This window comes from Neovison vison, chromosome 13 (assembly GCF_020171115.1).
Source record: "Neovison vison isolate M4711 chromosome 13, ASM_NN_V1, whole genome shotgun sequence".
Lineage (NCBI taxonomy): Eukaryota > Metazoa > Chordata > Mammalia > Carnivora > Mustelidae > Neogale > Neogale vison.
The window spans coordinates 70,030,134-70,050,824 of NC_058103.1; the positions used below are offsets into that span (position 1 = coordinate 70,030,134).

General features: G+C 35.5%; 1 long non-coding RNA gene across 1 annotated transcript in view; it reads right to left on the reverse strand.

Annotated features, from left to right (window-relative positions):
* Positions 1-255: 255 nt before the first annotated feature.
* LOC122893845 overlaps positions 256-20,691 on the reverse strand; it is a 56,866-nt gene continuing 36,430 nt past the window's right edge. Inside the window, exon 3 of the long non-coding RNA XR_006381700.1 lies at positions 256-283. This is a non-coding gene — a long non-coding RNA (uncharacterized LOC122893845). The remainder of the gene's footprint in view (positions 284-20,691) is intronic.

Sequence of the window (20,691 nt, forward strand, 5' to 3'; positions counted from 1 at the left end):
TTGTATTTTCTGTAGCAGATATAGGAAGTCTGGATAGAAAACATTAATTGTACATCAAAGTTAACAAGAAAACTTTTAATAAGAATCTAACATTATGAGAAAAAAATAAAAGCAAGTAAAACTAAAACACCTGAAGCCGTCCATGATGTTACCAATTACAAAAATTCAAAACAGTTTAAATCCCACCTCTGGCAATGTTATATATAACATGTATAAAACGTATTCTCAAGCCTTGAAGTGAAAATTTGCTTCTCTTCTTCTCATGGACTGAAAATACAAGAATCTGCAGGAAAAAAAAAAAAAAGCAAAAGTACGACTTGGACAATAAACAATATAGATGCTTTGGTATTTCCATCCCTACATTTTACACTCCTAGGCTCCTGTCTAACCTTGTGTTTCCAAAGAGAATAGAATTTTCCCAAAGCAATATTGGTAGTTGAAGGCAATATTAAACAAATAAGGAAGTTCATTTGAATTAGAAGGAGCTATTTCCAGTAGGCAGTTCACTCAGTTCTATAGCTGTATTTGCACCCAGTACAGCCATCGACTATCACACTTCTGTTCTCTAAAGATACAGCACAGACACCTCTCTGTTTCTGAGCAGAGACTTTCCAGAAAGCTGACAGAGGTCTCTCAGAGCTTTTTCAATCAGGATTGAGTAAGGAAATACAAGTAATTGACCAGGGAAAGGAGCAGCAAGAGAGACTGTGCTCTTAGCACAGTGATGGGCTTAGAGTAGATATTCAAAAAAGTACTAAATTAGGTAATAAAAACCATTCTGATATCTTATATATTCTATAATCAGAATCATTGGCTTATGAATTTTTCATCTCTCTTTGTCCTTAATAATCCTCAAGACTTTCAAGATGAATTAACATACAGACCTACATCTATATCATACACATCTACAATTGAGTTCATTAACATTTGGGGAATTGTAATAATATTACGCATAACTACTAGTTTCAATTTATAGCATAACTAATATTGCAAAGTGCTTTCATACCAGTGATATGCACAATCACAAATACTCTTTTTTTTTTTAAGATTTTATTTGTTTATTTGTCAGACAGAGATCACAAGTAGGCAGAGAGGCAGGCAGAGAGAGAGAGGAGGAAGCAGGCTCCCTGCAGAGCAGAGAGACCGACGTGGGGCTCCATCCCAGGACCCTGGAATCATGACCTGAGCCAAAGGCAGAGGCTTAAACCCACTGAGCCACCCAGGCGTCCCAATACTCTTTTTTGTGTTTTGAAAATCATGTTGGCAACTCCCTTTGCTGCTTATTCTACAAGCTACTCCAAATTCATCAGGTAAGTCCTGGAACACAACAAAGGCACAAAACATTACCCTCCTAGAACAGAGTTCCACTATTAGGGGAATAAAACTTTTAGTGAAAGAAGTGAAAATGAAACTCCTTGCAATTTCTCTAATTTCCCCTATCAGCTATGGCAAAGGGAGCGAAAATAAAGTCTGCAGCTACATAATTCTCTGCTTGAAATCTGTCTTGGGTTTGAAGAACCTAAAGAAATAAAATGGATATAACATTTACTGAGTATCTATGGACAGTGCACACTTCATAGCTTATATATTATAAATTTAGCCTTTCCGTTAGGCCTGTGAGGCAGGTGGTATTAACCCCATATTACCAGTGGTGAGACTTTGCTCAAATAGGTTAGGTTAATCTGTTTAGGATCACACCATCAGTAAAAAGGAGGGCTGACCCAGTGGCAGCTCTTGCCGGTGAAGTACCCTGGCTCAGAAGCAAGCAGTGGCAGCTTGAGCTTATTCTGGCTTCTATGAGTTATGGAAAGAGAAGGTGGGTTCCTCTTCAGAACTCTAAGTAAAACTTTGAAGTTTTTTTTTTCTTATCTAATGCAAAACTATCAACTAATCAGAGAGAACAGAATGAGAACTTTTCTTGAGAGAAGCCAGAGGGGTGCCTGGTTGGCTCATTCAGTTGGGCAACTCTTGATTTTGGCTCAAATAAAGAACTCAGGATTATGGGATGCAGTCCACATCTGGCTCTGTGCTCAATGGGGAGTCTACTTCTCTCCTTCTTCCTTTGCCCCTCCCCCTCACTCCTATGAGTGTGCTGGCTCTCTCTCCCAAATAAAGAAATCTTAAAAAAAAAAAAAAGGAAAGAAAAGAAAAGGAAGGAAGGAAGGAAGGAGCGAGCCAGAGAAAGAGAAAAAAATAGGGAGTTCCTAACCCTCAGGACATCTGCCTTGGGAAATATAAAGGAAAAAAAAAAAAAAAGGATAGCATTGATATAGGAAAGATGTTGGAGTCTGGAGCTGAAGGACGAGAAAGAATTCTTGAGATGTCTTTGGTGCAAAAAGGTGGTTTATTAAAGCACAGGGACAGGACCTGTGGGCAGAAAGAGCTGCACTGCAGTCAGGAGGAATGGCTCATTATATACTTCCAAGTTGGGAGTGGGTTAGGGATAGCTTATCTCCAAGAAATTTTGGAAGCAGGACCTTGAGAGGGGCTAGCTAATGTTAGGAAAAAGTCACTTATAACTGTCCAAAAAAACCTTAGTCATGAGACCCTTCTGATGTATATGTGTGGGCCATATGCCTAGGGAATGATTGCCAGCATATACCTTGGAGGGTAGAGATAAGGGGAGTTTCCAAAGGAATTTTTATACATTAAAGTAGACTCACAGGATCCTGGGAGTCAGCTAAGACTGCCTTTTGCCCTTAGCAAAGTATTAATATCAAGGCAACTAAGGTCCTGAAGGAATGCCACTCTGCCTGTTAAAGGACTTGTCAGTGGGCTGTAGGTAGTAAGGAAATTCAGTTTTTATTTTGCCTTTGTTTCCCACATCAGCATGAAGGCTCCTTTCCTTTCTGAAGGACTACATCAATCAAAGCAAAAAATGTTCCCCAAAGCTCTAAGGCCTCAAAAAGAGAATTTAAGATGAGCCAATTTCCCCACTGTTCATATTTATCAACTGATTAATAATTTAGTGATTTAAATACCTAGAAAAGAAATATTGGAATTATTTAAGTGGCTTTAGAAATCAAAGCTTTTAGGCTGAACTACATTGAAAATGCCATTTTTGTAGGTCAAAAATGGTTGAATAATGTCAATTTCATATGGTCAAATTTAATGTATTATTAAACTATTAATGCCAATCTAAACATAGAAGACCCAAATAATGAGTATTCAAACTTACTAATAACCCAGGATCATTTTAAAATACAGTTTTAGACCTCCAAATATCTCTAGTAAGCCAATTTGCAGGTGGATCACTCCAAAAGGGCAGTAGCCCAGAGCTCTGAAATATTATTCAGGAAATAGTCCTTTGCCATGACAGCAATTTGCCACACTGCAAAGCAAAACACATGTGACCAAAGTTCTACTTCCCCATGCAATGGCAGTTTTTCAGGCTAAGCTAGCTGATTTGTGCAAAACTATTCTCACAGCTGTGGCAAAGCTTTAGTTAGGATCACAGTATAATTTATATTCAGCCAATAATTGTGTGAAAGAACAGATTTAATTTTTAAAGGGCAGGCCTTCGAGGTTTTAGCATAACTAAGCCTGAATTAACGTGTTTGCAATAAGGGCTGAAGCAAGCTGCTCACTATACTGGCCAATTTCTGTATACAAGCAACCCCCTTAGGTTTTCTACCACATGCTTGATAGGCCTGTTCGCCATGGCAAAGACAGAATATATCCTGTAGGCTCCCTATGCAGCAAGAGGCTGAAAGAGCATTTAAACTTGATCCTTGCAGCCAAGAGGGAAATTCAAAGCTTTCCAATTTCAGGAGAAGAGTTGGAATGAAATTCAGCTGATATCACTGTCATGCTTAGAAGAACGAAGAGGCAGACAAGCCCAAGAGGAGAGAGTCACAACGAACAAGAACTCTGGATCTCTAAAGTGGAAATCTACTGCCAAGTCCTCATCATTTAATACTATAGTATTGTGTACTCCTAGGAAAACCCAGGTTCTCCACAGATGGGCACTTATAGAATGTTTTCCCTTCAGAATACACTGGAAACTGAAACTTTTTTTTGCTTTCCTTCTTTCTCTAAAATTTAAAGAGCACACATAGTGTGCTAGACACTATCCTGGATACTAGATCCAGATCCCAGATATTGGAAAACCAGAGAAGAAACCTACAAAAATTAAGAATCATGTCACCATGGGAATGCAAGAAAGATGTTGGGTAGACAATATGCCCAATGTAGAAAAATTCCAATAAGGATAACAGATCTCAAGTGTACAGGGTCCAGGAAATTAAGACATCATCCAAGTAAATTCAAAAAGGTGCCATTAAGAGTTTCGTTTCTTCTTAAAGAGATACACACTTTGACGGTTTTCCTACATCTTAATTCCTCTACCTAAACTCTTTACATTCTTTCCCTTGATTCTACTTAAGGACAGAACCCTTGAAAATACTTCTCTTAAGGAATAGATATTCATCTTTTCACCTGTAGTTTCTTTATAATGGCCCTATGTCTTTTATACATACCATTATAAAATTAATAAATTAATAAATTATGAATTAGGAAACTAAAGCATAATGGAGAATTGGTGAATAAAGTTAGTGTGAAGAGACTTCTGGATTGTACCTCAGATCTCCCCAAAATACATAACATTTCTTTTCCCCATTCTGATTGAAATAATATACATATTAATCTGATTAGAGATAAATTTTTTCAAAGGAAGGGAGTGTATATGGGTAAAACACAAAGGGAAGTACCCTAATGCCCTCTAGATTCAGCCCTATCTGTGACCTTTGAAAATTCTATTAATATATTTCCCACCAAGAGACGAAACTAGAAACTGATTATGTTACAAAATTAAATTATGCATGATTTAAAAGAAACTTTTTCTTTTCCTTTTTTTAAAAAGATTTATTTATTTATTTACTTGACAGAGAGAAAGAGGGACAGAGAGCAAAAGCAGGAGGAGCAGTAGAGATCCAGACATGTATAATTCTGGTCTCAGGCTGATTTCGTGGGTGATCGCGGAGTTCTTTGGAAGGTAATCAGCTCACTTTAGCCTCCAGAAAGGATGAATACCCAACTTTTGTAGCAACATGGCCAGACTCGAAGAGATTATGCTGAGTGAAATAAGTCAAGCAGAGAGAGTCAATTATCATATGGTTTCACTTATTTGTGGAGCATAACAAATAGCATGGAGGACATGGGGAGTTAGAGAGGAGAAGGGAGTTCAGGGAAATTGGAAGGGGAGGTGAACCATGAGAGACTATGAACTCCGAAAAACAATCTGAGGGTATTGAAGGGGCGGGGGGTGGGAGGTCGGGGTACAGGTGGTGGGTATTATAGAGGGCACGGATTGCATGGAGCACTGGGTGTGGTGCAAAAACAATGAATACTGTTATGCTGAAAATAAAAAATAAATTAAAAAAAAAAAAAGCAGGAGGAGCAGAAGAGGGAGAGGGAGAAGCAGGCTCTCCACTGATCAGAGAGTCTGATGTGGGGCATGAACCCATGAACTGATGACCCAAGCCAAAGGCAGATGCCCAAATGACTGAGCCACCCAGGTTCCCCAAACTTTTTCTTTTCTAAAATACAGTTAATAAAAATTGGTTTTCCCAAGTTTTCCTATATTCACTTCTTTATGCAGTGCACTTTTTGAGTAATACTTTAGACACTGTGATGTATATATGAAATTTTTCTAAGTCTAGTATCTTTTCCCAATCTTTTGCTAAAGCACCGAAATGATCCTTTAGAAAGCAAGAATACATTGTAACTTTTATTCTCAATATCTCTTCCTACTTGTATTCTTAACCATGGCAGTTCTTCCAGTAGTAAGCAGAGAACACTTTCCTACCACTCTGATGAAGTGTTGGCTATGCTATTTGCTTTGGTCAGCAGAATGATAGCAGATATGACAGAGATGCTTGAAAGATACTTGTGTCAGTGTCCTCTGTGTCTTTCAGCCCTTGGCATGAAAACAGATGTCCCTCTGCCATCCACAAGTCCCAGAAAAATAATAGGGGAGCAGAGCTAAAACAACATCTGTCCGGGAGCCAAGTCAGATAAGCCCAGCCAAGATCAGCCAAACCCAGCCAACTCACTGAGACATGAACAGAAATAATTATCATTATATGATGAGGAGATTCTGTGGCTGTTTATATAGTATCACTGCTACTTGTGTCTAATAGACACAAAAACCAAGCTCTCCCTTTGGTCTTTGTGAGACTTTCTGTAAAGATTCTCTGCTTCCACTAGGTAAGAGATGGACATATGACCAAAGCTAGGTCAATCTAATTTCTCTCCAAAGAATAGCAATCAGCCTGAGTGACACAGATTAAAAAGAGCTGAGCTCTTTCATCCTGTGAGTTCTAAAGAAACTATACAGCAATTCTTAAAACCTAAATGCCTGAAACTACTGTGATTCTTGATTTTTCAAAACCTACTTCTTCAAGTTTTTCCTTTAATCTAGTTAAGTTAGTACCTATCCATTAAATTCATACATTTATATTTGTTAGCAGTTAATTCTCTATTGCTGATAATTGAAAAACCTTCACTCTTACAAAGACTCTATTTTTTAATACTCAAATAAACTCATTAAATAGTAACAAATAAAGCACTGGTTGTCTTTTCCAGGAGGGAGCTGCTTAGTAAAATGGGAACTTCTCCAAAAGTGTAAATAAGAAAAAAAAATGCCTCAATATCAGATAACCTACATAAATTCTTGATTTGATAGAGAGAATGAATAAGGCCTGGCACTGACTTTTTGTCCTAGAACATTAGCAAAATTGTTTTTATCCAAGAAACATTTCATAGATGTTATTCTCTTTATTTCATTATTATAGCTTTACTCTATGAAATCAAGGAATTCTCTTGAAATGGCAAATATAAATTCAGTCAAAATTATGAGAAATTTACTTCAAATAACTTACAAAAATGTCATTTATTTCAAGTAGTGGAACGAATTCTGTTTCCAGCAATATGATGATCTAAGTAATTTGAAAATCCACCTGATCCGAAATAGCTAGATTTGGAAGAGCAAGACCTCAGCAGGTACAAAAAACAGTAAAAACAGGAATATGCATATATGGCAAAAGCTGTATGCCTGTGGTAAAAGTTAACCATTTCCCCATCATTCCATACTGAAGACAGCACTTGCTAAAAACAGCAATGATGGTGGAGAATAAGGTAGTTAAGGCCTACTAAGGATGGCTCTCCCATCTCCTGTAACCCCTTAGTTAACACCTCAACTAGGACTTATACTGAAAATCATGTACATAGTCCCTTGCTGCCCCTCAAGTGACTGCTTGCTTGAGTTGTTTTTTCCTTGCTTCGCATACTTTACATTCTAGGATAATAAAGCCAAGAGCCCACCTGCACTTGGGGCTTCACCTCCATGTCTGCACTTCTTGGCTGTGCCTGGTGGTACAGCCCCCTCGGGCCTCTGTTTGTTCCAAGTTATTGAGTTACTGGACTCAGATTTATCATTTTGTCTCTCAATGAGTACACTATGTGACAACTAGAAATGTGAAATAAAATTTTAAAGCATACTTTTACCTACATGGCCAATATTTAAATTATAGTTATGAGAAATTTAAAGGCACAGAAGCTGGAAAAGGAACTAAAAGTAAAAAAAAGGAGATACATGAGCTGATAATTTGACTGGGGTGTAGTGGGGAAGAGTTCATTCCTTTGCTTAATAAAGGATCTTGGATTTTAATGCTCAGATGAGGATAACACACTTGTGTCTGAGAGGGATAAGAAATTATCAACAATACTCCCTCATAAAGCTGAATGCACCCTCAGTTAAAGACTGGGGATACATATATACACATATATACATACAGATAATGAGAGACAAAAAGTAAACTTTGGGTGAACCATCCAAATTATGGACTTTGGATGAATAAAGAGCCCTAAGAATTCAAAATAGGCCTAAGCCTAACATGGATCTGAAGTTGTAAATCAAACTTCAAACTGTATGGTCCCACAAATCTTAAGCTAAAAAATTAATATAAAAGCACATGTTTGATTAACATACCTTTGACACAAGGTAAAAGCCAACGTGAACACCCACAAACTGATAATACAATAAATAGCAAACAGAGATTTAATTATAGAAGAGATTAAGAGTAGTAAAAGAAACTCAGAACAAAGTTAGCCAATGAATATGGACATTCAATTTAAGGGTTACACATCTAGAAAGACAAATTCCTTGTAGACATGGCTCAGTAAAAGATTTGTAACCATTAAAATAATCCAGTCAGTCTATACCAGGGTTTCTAATCTTTAGTACTACTGACGTAATTATTTGTTGCCAGAAACTGCCCTGTACATTGCAGGATATTTAGCAGCATAGTTGGTCTCTATACACTAAATGCCTGTAGCACCCTCAGAGTTATGACAATTATGTCTCCAGACATCACTTTGATGTCCCCGTGGGGGAAAATGGCTCCCCAATTAAGAATCACTGGAACTGGGGCGCCTGGGTGGCTCAGTGGGTTAAGCCGCTGCCTTCGGCTCAGGTCATGATCTCAGGGTCCTGGGATTGAGTCCCGCATCGGGCTCTCTGCTCGGCAGGGAGCCTGCTTCCTCCTCTCTCTCTCTGCCTACCTCTCTGCCCGCTTGTAATCTCTCTCTGTCAAATAAATAAATAAAATCTTTAAAAAAAAAAAAAAGAATCACTGGAACTGCTACTGTACACTGATCTACACACTCTCTCCCTCTCTCTCAAAATCTTACTGCCTAAGACAATTTACATATGCTTTCTAAAACCACAAATTAATAAATGATCTCTCTTAAAAACTTTGTCCCTGAGACTCAAATAAGAGAAAACTCACTTTATACAATGAACATTATTACATTAATATGAAAATTACATAAGGGCAAAATGGGAATGAATATAGATAGATACTATTTAAGAAAAGTGAAGTGATTCTACGATTAAAAACTTATTATTTCAGTGTACAAAAAAGTACATCACAACTGAATTAAGAGTATCTAGGGGGGTGCCTGGGTGGCTCAGTTGTTAAGCGTCTGCCTTTGGCTCAGGTCATGACCCCAGGGTGCTGGGATCGAGCCCCCCCGCATCAGGCTCTCTGCTTGGCAGAAGGCCTGCTTCTCCCTCTCTACTCCCCCAGTTTGTGTTCACTCTCTTACTGTCTCTGTCAAATAAATAAACAAAATCTTGAAAAAAAAAAAAGAGTATCTAGGGATTCAAAGATAGGGTTATAAAAAAATATGATTTTAATTTGCCATACAGATACAACTACTGATATAGAAAACAATATGGATGCATCTCATAGATACAATATAAAGTAAAAGAAGTCATAAATCAATAAATATGGTATCATATCATTTATATGCATTCAAAAAACAGTCAAAACTAGCATACAATGTTGGAAGTGAGAATAACAGTTATTCTAGGTAGATATGGACAGTTGATAGTGAAAGACAAAGGGTATGAGGGGAATTATTGGAGCCCTGATAGGGTTATGCCTCTTGATTTGGGGGTGATTTCATAGGTGTTATAGCTCTGTGAAAGCCACAGGCTGTATACTTATGATTAATGTGCTTTTCTGTATGTAACTTACAGTACAATAAAACTGATAAAAAAATTTAACATATAACCCAAGTTTTTAAAATTAGGATTGAATTGGAATTACTCAATCTGCTAAGAGATACCTATTAACTAACTGCAAGTGACATCAAAATTAATCTGAAACACTTATAGGGTAACCAAACTGATCAAACTATTTTTATATATAGTCGTAGTCCTTTCATTATCATTGGTATATAGTGTTCTATTGTGTAATTATAACACCATATACTTATCAATTCTACTGTTAAATGAATACTCATGTACTTTACAGACTTTTATCATTATTAATGATGACCCAAACACTATGGGCATATTTTAAGGGAATTATATGTATGCATTTCTTCAGAATGTATACATAGGAAGAACAGCTGAACCATAATGTATGGACACATTGAACATTATTAGATACAGCCAGTTTCTTAAATTAATATAGTAATTTACACTTTCATTAGCAGAGTATGAGAGTTTCAGGTGCCCCAGTTCTTCCCCAGTACTTGATAGTTTTTAACAATCTTCCTCATTGTGATAAGAGGGAGTTTTATTTTGCATTCGCTGGGTAAATACTGAAGTTGCAAATCCAATCTTCATCTGGACATTCTCTTTTATATAATACCTCTTCAAGTTTTTACCCCATTTTTCAAGTGGGGTTTTTACTTGTCTTTTTCCTATTGTAGTTTTAAAGAATACATTCAGAATAGATATTTCATATATCTGATTACTAATCATTTCTCCTATTATGTGGGTGGTTTTTAAATCTCATGGGTTTTTAGTCAATAGCAGTTCTTTTTTTTTTTCAATAGCAGTTCTTAATTATAACATTTTACAATGTATCAATTTAATAGCAAATGCTTTTTGTGTCTTTCTGAAGAAACCTTTGCTTACAGTAAGACCACAATAGAGTTCTCCAAAAGCTTTATTGTTTTGTTGATTGCATTTATATCAATAGTATTATCAGTAATTAATTTTTGTGGCTGGTGTGAGGTAAAGATATACCAAGATTTATTGATTTACTTTTTTCCTATATAGGTACCAAGTGACACAGCATTACTTACTAAAAAGACTATCATATATAATAAATAAACCTGAAAATTAATTTTGTCGTAAGTCAGGTGATTGTATAAGTACAAGTCTGATTCTAGGCACTCTATCATTTTGTCATATATTTTTCCTATCATTTTGCCTATAACATACTTTTAAAATTATAGCTTTAAAATGCCTTTATTTAAAAAAATCTTTTTATCTCCTTGTGTAAGTCCTATGGTTTTATTATTCCTTTTCAATTTTTAATGGTTACTTTTTCTACTTGCATTTGCATGCCAATTTTAGTATCAGTTTATCAATTTCTTCAAATATAGGGATTGTACTGAATCTACATGAATTTATGGTATAATTAAAAATCTTTACAATAATGACTCTTCCAATTACATGAACATGGTATGGTCTTTACTTAGGTCTTAAAATTTTCTCAATCAATGTTTCATAGTTTTCAATGTATAATTCTTGCATATTTTTGTTATATTAATTTTTAGGTAGCTGATGTTTTTGTCACAGTAATTGCTACAATTTTGAATTATTTCCTATTTGTTGCTGTAATACAGAAATAAAGATCATTTTTGTTACATTGACTTGTAGTGAGCATAATTTGATTATAGAATATTTAGGAATTTCTCTATATACAATCACATCATCTTCAAATAAGTCTATGTATCTATGAGAGGTGAATATCCTAAAATTTCCATCTCACAATCTCTTTGTGTCACACTTTTGACTTGTTACTATGGTCTCAATTTTGTTCTAATCTCTGAGTTTGTACAAAATGGATGTTACTTCTTTCTTTAAATAAATATCATTTAGTACTAAAAAGTGAGGTTTTTTTATTTTTATTTTTTATAAACATATAATATATTTTTATACCCAGGAGTACAGGTCTGTGAATTGCCAGGTTTACACACTTCACAGCACTCACCATAGCACATTCCCTCCCCAATGTCCATAACCCTACCCCCCTTCTCCCAACCCCTCTCCCCCCAGCAACCCTGAGTTTGTTTTGTGAGATTAAGAGTCACTTATGGGGGCACCTGGGTGGCTCAGTGGGTTAAGCCGCTGCCTTCGGCTCAGGTCATGATCTCAGGGTCCTGGGATCGAGTCCCGCATCGGGCTCTCTGCTCAGCAGGGAGCCTGCTTCCTCCTCTCTCTTTCTCTCTCTGCCTGCCTCTATGCCTGCTTCTGATCTCTCTCTGTCAAATAAATAAATAAAAATCTTTAAAAAAAAAAAAAGAGTCACTTATGGTTTGTCTCCCTCCCAGTCCCATCTTGTTTCATTTAAAAGTGAGATTTTTTTAATAACAGATACTATTCTTTCATCGTATCAGACTGTACAGGTATGATTTTATTTCTTCTAGAAACTTATAAGTAATGGTCAAACTTACTAGTGTACAGTTATTCATAATAATTTCTTATTGTCTTTCTGATGTTAGTAAGAATGGGGTTATGTCCTCTTTAATTCTTGATATTGGTAATCTATGTTTTACTCTTTTTTTCTTTATTAATCTTTATAGGCTTGGATCAACTTTATTAGCCTTGCCAAAGACTAGCTTTCATCTATGTTTTCTTTATTGCATATTTGTTTTTTCTCTTTTAATTGTCCTCTGCTCTTACAGTAATTATTTCTTTCCTTCTACTCTTATATTAATTATTTCCTTTTACTTTCTTCAATCTTGAAGTGCTAATATTTTCCTAGCTTTTGTGTAGTAAGTTTACCCTGATCTCCGGGTATTTCACAAGATTTAATATGCTGTATTATCATTTGTATTCAGTTTAAAATAACTTCTAAGTTTAGCTTTGAGCTCTTCTTTGACTCATGGATTACTTAAAATGTACTGTCTTATTTCCAGGGAGTTTTTCTACTTAGATTTTTGTTATTTGTTCTAGTTTAGTAACATCATGGTCATAGAACACAATCAGTTTTATTTCAATCTTTTCAGATTTGTTGAAGCTTTGTGCTGGCAAATGGACAGTTTAGGTAAATGTATCATATAAGTTTGAAAAACTAGAGTGCCTAGGTGGCTCAGTGGTTTAAGCCTCTGCCTTTGGCTTAGGTCGTGATCTCAGGGTCCTGGGATCGAGGCCCGCATCGGGCTCTCTGCTCAGTGGGGAGCCAGCTTCCCCCCTCTCTCAGCCTGCCTCTCTGCCTACTTGTGACCTCTCTGTCAAATAAGTAAATAAAATCTTTAAAAAAAAAAAAAAAAAAGAAAAACTATTGTGAATTCTGCCATCATTAGTTGCAGTTATATATATATCTATATATCTGTAGATATATAGATACACACACACACACATATATATACATGGATGTATACACACACACACAATTAGGACAAGTTGTTAACTATGTAGTTCAATCTTCTATATACTTAAATTTTTTGGTCTGCATATCAGTCATTGATAGGGGTGAGGTGTGTTAACATCTTTCACTGCAACAGTAGATTTGTTTCTTTTACTTTTTAGTTTTGTCAATTTCTGCTTTGGATGTTTTGAAGCTTTGTTTTGAGTTGTATATAGATATAAGATTTTTGTATCTTATGCTGGATCAGCCTCTTCATTATTATGAATTGTCTCCTCCTTTTTAAAGACTGATTTCTTTGTTTTAGAGACAGAGAGTGTGTGTATGTGTGTGCTCTTGAGCAAGGGAAGGGGCAGAGGGAGAGGGAGAGAAAGGATCTCAAACAGACTCCCTGCTGAGTACAGAGCCCCAGTGTGGGCTTGATCCTAAGATCATGACCTGAGCCAAAACCAAGAGTCTGATGCTCAATTGACTGAGCCACCTGGGCGCCCCATGAAGTGTTTCTTTCTTATTTTAAATGCCTCATGCCTTAAAGTTTACTCTAACATCAGTATAGCTAAATCACTTAACTTTTATTAAGGATTTGTATATTTCTTTTCTACTCATTGATTTTTAACCTCTCTGTGTCCTTATATTCGAAATGTTTATCTTATAAGGAGAATATGGTTTTTTAACCCAAATTGAATAATCCTTAAATACAATATTTATTCATGTACATAAAATATAATTATAGTGTCGTTTGGCTCTACCCTATTACTGTTTTCTTCTATTTAGTCCACCTGCTTTACATTCTTTGTCTTTCTATACCTCTGGAAAAATTAAATATTTTATAAGTCCCTTTGTTTTTTTCAAATAACATGTAGATTATATATTCTTTTACTATCTTTATTGTGGTTATACTAGATATTACAACACACATCACTGAGTTATTACAATCTAACAAACTGATTATTCTTACTACTTTCCTGATACCGAATGGAATCACAGAATTTCAAAATACAGTTATCTCTCTTGACTTTTATTTTATTTCAAAGGTTTATTTATTTATTTATTTAATTCATTTGGGAGCAGGAGCATGAGCAGGGGAAGGGCAGAGGAAGAGGGAGAAACAGACTTCCCACTGAGCAGGGAGCCCCATGTAGGGCTGGATCTCAGGACCCCAGGATCATGACGTGAGCCAAAGACAGATGCTTAATTGACTGAGCCATCTAGGCATCCCTCTCTTGCCATTTATATTATTATAGTCATACATTTAAGTTCTAAATATAATTTCATTCTAATATATATTAGGTATATATTTTACATATATCTATATAAATAATATAAAAACAATATAACTATTATTTTATGTAATCTATAGTTTTTACACTTGCCTATATATTTATCTTACTGGTATTTATTACCTACAGCACTTTCACATTTCCATGTGGGAAATCATTTTCCATGTGGGATCATTTTCCCTTTCCTATTAGTTTGTTTTTTAGTGGAAGTCCGCTGGTGACAAATTGCTTCAGCTTTGTCTCAAAATTTATTTTACCCTATTTTTTACCCTATTTGGATATAAAAATTTCAGCTGGCAGTTATTTTCTAGAAGTATCATCACTATTTTTTTTTAAATTTTCATCATTTCTTCTGAGAAGTCACTATCATTCTGGTTATTTCTTTGAGAGCAATGCATCCTTTTATTTTTGAATGCTTACTCTTTTTTAACAGTTTTACTATGATGAGCTTTGGTGTAATTTTTTTGTATTTGTCCTGAGATTTGGTAAGCTATTGAATGCCCTTATTTGTATCTTTGTTCAAATTTTGAAAATTCTCAGTTACCTGATCTCTGAATTTTGCCTCTGACACATATTCTCTCATCTCTCTTTCTTTGATTCCAATTATAATTACATTAAGTCTTCTTAGTATGTCCACATGTCTCTCATGCAGTTTTCTAAATTTTACTCTTTTCCTCTCTGCATTTAGTATTTTCTATTTGCCTATTTTTTAATTAACTCATCCTGTCTTCAGCTTTGTACAATTTGTTACTAAACTGATCTTTTGAGTTCTTTGTAAGTTCTTTTGAGTTGTGTAATATTTTCTGGCTCTGTAATTTCCATCTGATTATTTTTAATAGACTTCTATTTTTGTTGAAGTTACATCTTTTTAATGCTTTTTCTTCCTATATTTCTTAATTTTTTATATTCAGTCACAAAATTCTTGTCAGCCAACTCCAATATCTAGATCAAAAAAAGATATGCTTCTAGTGTGTGTTTCCTTTTTATTATCAACATGTTTTCTTTCCTTTTTTAATGCCTAGTAAATATTTTATTATTTTCCAGAAATGATCCATAAAAGAACTATAAGGGCAACAGATGTTATTATCTTACAACAGAATAAATTCCTTCTGTTTTTGTAAGTTGGTGTCAAAAGTTGATTGGCTCAGTGGGTTAAGCCGCTGCCTTCGGCTCAGGTCATGATCTCGGGGTCCTGAGATCGAGTCCCGCGTCAAGGTCTCTGTCAGCGGGGAGCCTGCTTCCTCCTCTCTCTCTCTCTGCCTGCCTCTCTGCCTACTTGTGATCTCTCTCTGTCAAATAAATAAATAAAATCTTTTAAAAAAAAAATTCAACTGGCACAGAGCATGGTTGAAGATTTAATGACTGACTCTACCTCTGATTCATTTCATTCTTCTGGTGTGATCTTCCAAGTTTTAACCAAGAGATTGTTGGGTATTTATTTCTTTCATCCTAAAAAAATGCCTGAGTTCTGTCTCTCACAGTTCCCAAAATGCATGTTTCCTACAAAGTTTCAAAATCCAGGAGATATAGAGTGAGCACAAGTCCAGCAATGTACTCAGGTCTACTCACTTTCCCAACAGGTAATGTTCTTCAGTAGCTAATGCAAGGGGCACCTGGGTGGCTCAGTGGGTTAAAGCCTCTGCCTTCGGCTCAGGTCATGATCCCAGGGTCCTGGGATCAAGCCCCACATCGGGCTCTCTGCTCGGCGGGGAGCCTGCTTTCTCCTCTCTCTCTCTGCCTACTGGTGATCTCTGTCTGTCAAGTAAATAAATAAAATCTTTAAAGAAAAAAAAAATATTTCACACCACCTTTTGGCTTGATTCCTCTTCCCTTTACATTCTCCAAATCCAAAACACATACATTTGTTAAAGTTTGTTGTGTATCTAAGGTTCCTTAAATTTCCCAATTGTTGTTTCAACCTTATTTAATATCTAAAAGCTTTCCTGATTTTTCTTCCCTCCAGAAGAGGCTCTTTGACCAGTCCAAGTACAAACTTCATTATACTTTCAAAATTCCTGAAGTAACTCAGAAAACAGTGGCTAGTGATCATTATTTCACTATGGAAAGGTGTCCCACTCTATAATTTCATTTTATCTTCATTGCTTTCAAAGCCCTATAATCCCTTAAAAATAAGATTCTTATAATTTCTTCAGTTTTTTTTCCAGTTGCAGAGAAGATATCACTGGCCTGCCATCATTACCTTCTATATCCGTTCCAGAAGTAGGAGTCCTGGAGACTTCTCACGTGCTAAAAGAAACATTACTAGTAAGCATGCTTTAATAATAACTACTCTTGGAAAACAAAGATATATAATCACTCTAAATGTTATAAGCATCCCCTTTAAAATCAGAAATACAGAGGAAAATAAGCCCATTATAGTATCATCCATTCAAGATTGAAGAAGTCCTGGCAAACTTGTAAGAAAGAAAAATAAATTTTAAGTAAAATGACTGTAAATGAACCACAGCACAGCAAATTATTTACAAGGGGGAAAAAAAAAAGAATTGGGATGCCTGGGTGGTTCAGTTGGTTGAACATCTGCCTTTGGCTTGGTCGTGATCTTGGGGTCCTGGGATCGAGTCCCACATCAGACTCTCTGCCTGGTGAAAAGCCTGCTTTGTCCTCTGCCTGCTGCTCCCCCTGCCTGCGCACACACTCTCTTTCTCTCTCTCTCTCTGACAAATAAATAAATAAATTATTTTTTTTTTAAAGAAAGAATTGCCTATATAAAAAAATCTAAAAGGACATAAAGTTAAAATAACAGAACTAATGAGAAAGCTCTTCATTTTTCCTATAAATCATTAGGTCATAAAAATTTCACATATTGAATTCTCATAAACTAGTAACAAGCAACAGGAAAATATAATTTTAAAAGATTTGTTGGGGGGCACCTGGGTAGCTCAGTGGGTTAAAGCATCTGCCTTCGGAGTCAGGTCATGATCCCGGGGTCCTGGGATCGGGCCCTGCATCAGGCTCTCTGCTCAGCGGGAAACCTGCTTCCTCCTCTCTCTCTGCCTGCTTGTGATCCCTGTCTGTCAAATAAATAAATAAAAGTATTTTTAAAAAAAGATTTGTTATTTGACATTGAATTTGGGTCATTATAGACTATAGCTATTATTGGAATAAATCTCCTACCAAAATTATAAAAGCTGTATCATATTTAAGATATAAATTTTCAAAAGCACTGAAGAGTCCCTATAAGCAGGAATTGGAGGAACTATTATCATTCACAGAAGATAGGCATGACAGAGGTCAACATTTATCCTGGATTTTTTCCTTGGGATATATTCTAATTCAGATGGTAGAAAACATCACCTTACCAGAAAGCAGTGATCTCTCTGGGATAAGGAACATAGGCTGGCACTTGAGACAACAAAACTGACTACTACTTGACGAGCAAATTTCTAGAGAAAGAACCACAGATAAGTCAGATGTCCAAAATATGACATCAAATTCTTCCAGGTTCACTAGCTGCCTTCTAAACTATGAACACACATGCTGAGGGACATCACAAGAAACCCAACAACAACAAAAAAAGAGCAGGTCATAAGAGATGAAAGATCTACTATCTCTATATTTATTTATTTTTAAAAAAATACTTATTTATTTCAGATGCCAGTCAATGTTTATGTTGTTAATGTTAAGATCTGACAAAGCTTCATGTTGAGTATACAGTATTTAACTACATTATTTGTTATACTTTTGTAATTGTTGGAAAATATTTATAACATTTGGATTCATGGGTTCTGTTAAAGTTGTGAAGTCAACAATGCTCTTACCACCACTAGGACTCAAATGCCAAGCCTACTGATGATAGTCAACAGCATATGTTCTTAATATAAGTGAAAGAAACTCTTGTCAATAAATATTCATCAGTTTAAGCACTGTTAGGTCTTCCTGTGTATTGTATAATCTATCCACAATTCATCACGTTGAAGATGTAACTTTCATGTAGTTCAAGGAACGCACATTTGACAAAGATGAATAAAAACCCATTCAATAATATTTGAGGACAATGACTGTGACTCTGAGTTTTGACACAAAAGATGTATGTTGTAAAAGCACAGAACTGCCAGTGCACAGATAGATTTTTTTTTTTTGCATTTTCATTAGTATTTCCTAAAGTCTTCACTTGACTATTTTAAAAAAATGGTAGTAGGCTCACATTTACCCAAAACAAGTATATGGATTACAGGTTGACACCAATTAACTTTGAAGCAACTCTAATATCTACATAATCTGTCCACATGCAGAATAATGTCTAAACATCTGGTCCTAGGTAGAATGCAATTAAAGGTCATAAACTTTGTATGCAAGACTGTAAGAGGATCTTGGTGTACAGCAATTAAAATCACATGGTACTTTGAAATGTATGGAGAAATTAAAATATGTAGTCATAAAGGGCAACTGAAAGAGGAAGTAATATCTGTGCACTAATCAAATGCCTAGGTGTATTCAAACTTGAATAAAGCAAATATCGGTCACATTATTTTCAATAATACCTCTTAAAATTGAGGACTGATACATTACATGTGCATATCTGTATGCACAAAAATAGAGTTGATGTTCAGTTCTGGACTAATGGGGCAATAATAAAGAAACACTTAAGCCTCAGATGATTCAATTTCATTAATATACTAATGTATTTTGGAAGTGCTTTTAGTAGTCAATACACATTTTAATGATATTTAAGCAATCATATTCCATGACAACAAACACATCAATTAATCATGTCATTTTCCTACTGAAAATCCTTCAATAATTCCATTTCAACTACTAGGAAATGAGTTTCAAAGTCTGTAGTGCATAATTCAAGGCTCCTAGTGGTCCAGCCTTATCTAACTTTTAAATATGGTCTCTCATTCTCCTCCAGATGTTCTTTTTGCTACAGCAATCAAACTACTCACGTCAAAATTTTTCCAAGGCTCCCTATACTCTCCTAACACTTGCCAATGCACTTAAAATGCTCTTTCCTTTCATTACCACCTTTTAACTGTCTTCCATGTCTCAGAATCTCCGATTCCAAACTACTGCACAACACTACTGTCAGATTAGATTGACAATCATGTCATTATCATTCAAAAATCTGAAAATGGCCATCTCAAATTAGAAAAAATTTTTCATTTTTTTAGATTCCACATGAAGTGAGATCATATGGTATTCATCTTCATCTTTTATGACAAATCCAATGATATGTGGTCCACAAAGCCTTTCTGTTCTGTAAATAAATGTTTTTCTGCCTCAGAAATTCATATAATCCAAGTACAGTACCTGAAAAATGACGAATATTTAGAACAGATTTATTAAATGGATTAATTTTAGGTAAAGCTCTACAGAAATGAATTTGTAGTTCTTTATCAGCTTTATCTTAAAATTAGAATCAAGTATAATTTCATTGTTATCTTTCCACTCAATGGATGACAGAAAAGCAAAATTTCTATCTATATTTATGTTACCTTGAAAAATTAAAAGTTAATATTAATCTAAATACTAATTTTTTAACTTCTTCCATCACTCTGAAATGAATTTTTAATACACCATTAATCAATAACATATTAGTAAAAGAGCATATGTTTTGTAATCTTTGGAACATAATTACAGAATACTAATTTTGCCTCTTGGAAAAAATCTTGTTGAATTTTAGGATGGTCTTGTGTTTTTGGTTGGCCTTGACTTTTTAAAAATGCTTTGAAAAAGCATATCTATCTGAATTGTTCCTATTGAAGTCCATAGAAAGTAATAAGCCAAAATTTTTGTTTGATTTTAGAAAATGGGTAAATTTTAAAGGTCTCATCATGTACATCTGGCAGCATTGTTGTTACATACACTGTATACCCTTTTTGTTTAAATTTGCTTTTTGTTCAAGGAAAGGAAACTTGAGAAACCCCATGCACCTTGTTGCTCTGTGAATTCTCCAGCTTGCAAGTGTCTGAGAAGCTGCCAGAACCTTTGATTTGTTTTGTAATCTTTGAGCTCTTTAAAAGGACCTTGACATTCTGCTTACCTTCTTCATTTCAGTTACCTATTAAACATCAGACTTTAATGATTGTCTAACTATAACTACAAAATTACTTTGCTCATTTTTCTGATGTCACAGCCTTTATCACACAATTCTTCCCTTTCCTTATTTGCTCTAGGGTGACATTGAGGGCACAGACATCAAAATCCTTTTTTGTTTTCTATCCGATTCCCTGGACACACAGGACTCCTTCCAGCATCTTTATGATCCCTCAAATTCACAAAGCTGCCCCTGACTGTAAGTCATCACAGCCCCCCCCCCCAAAAAAAAGGCATTTGGTGAGCTGATTTCTCTCTTACACACAGCGCATACAAAGCACCTCATTATATCTTAGTGTGGCCTAGTAAACTGCAGAGACTTGATGGCCACTAAGGAGCCTTTGCACTTTGCAGTCCTGAATTCTTCACCCTTTCACTTGCACTCTTCTAAGGAAAATAATCTCTAGGATGAAGGAATCTTAAAGGCATCTCAAATTGAACTTCCTCTCACCCCCTCAATT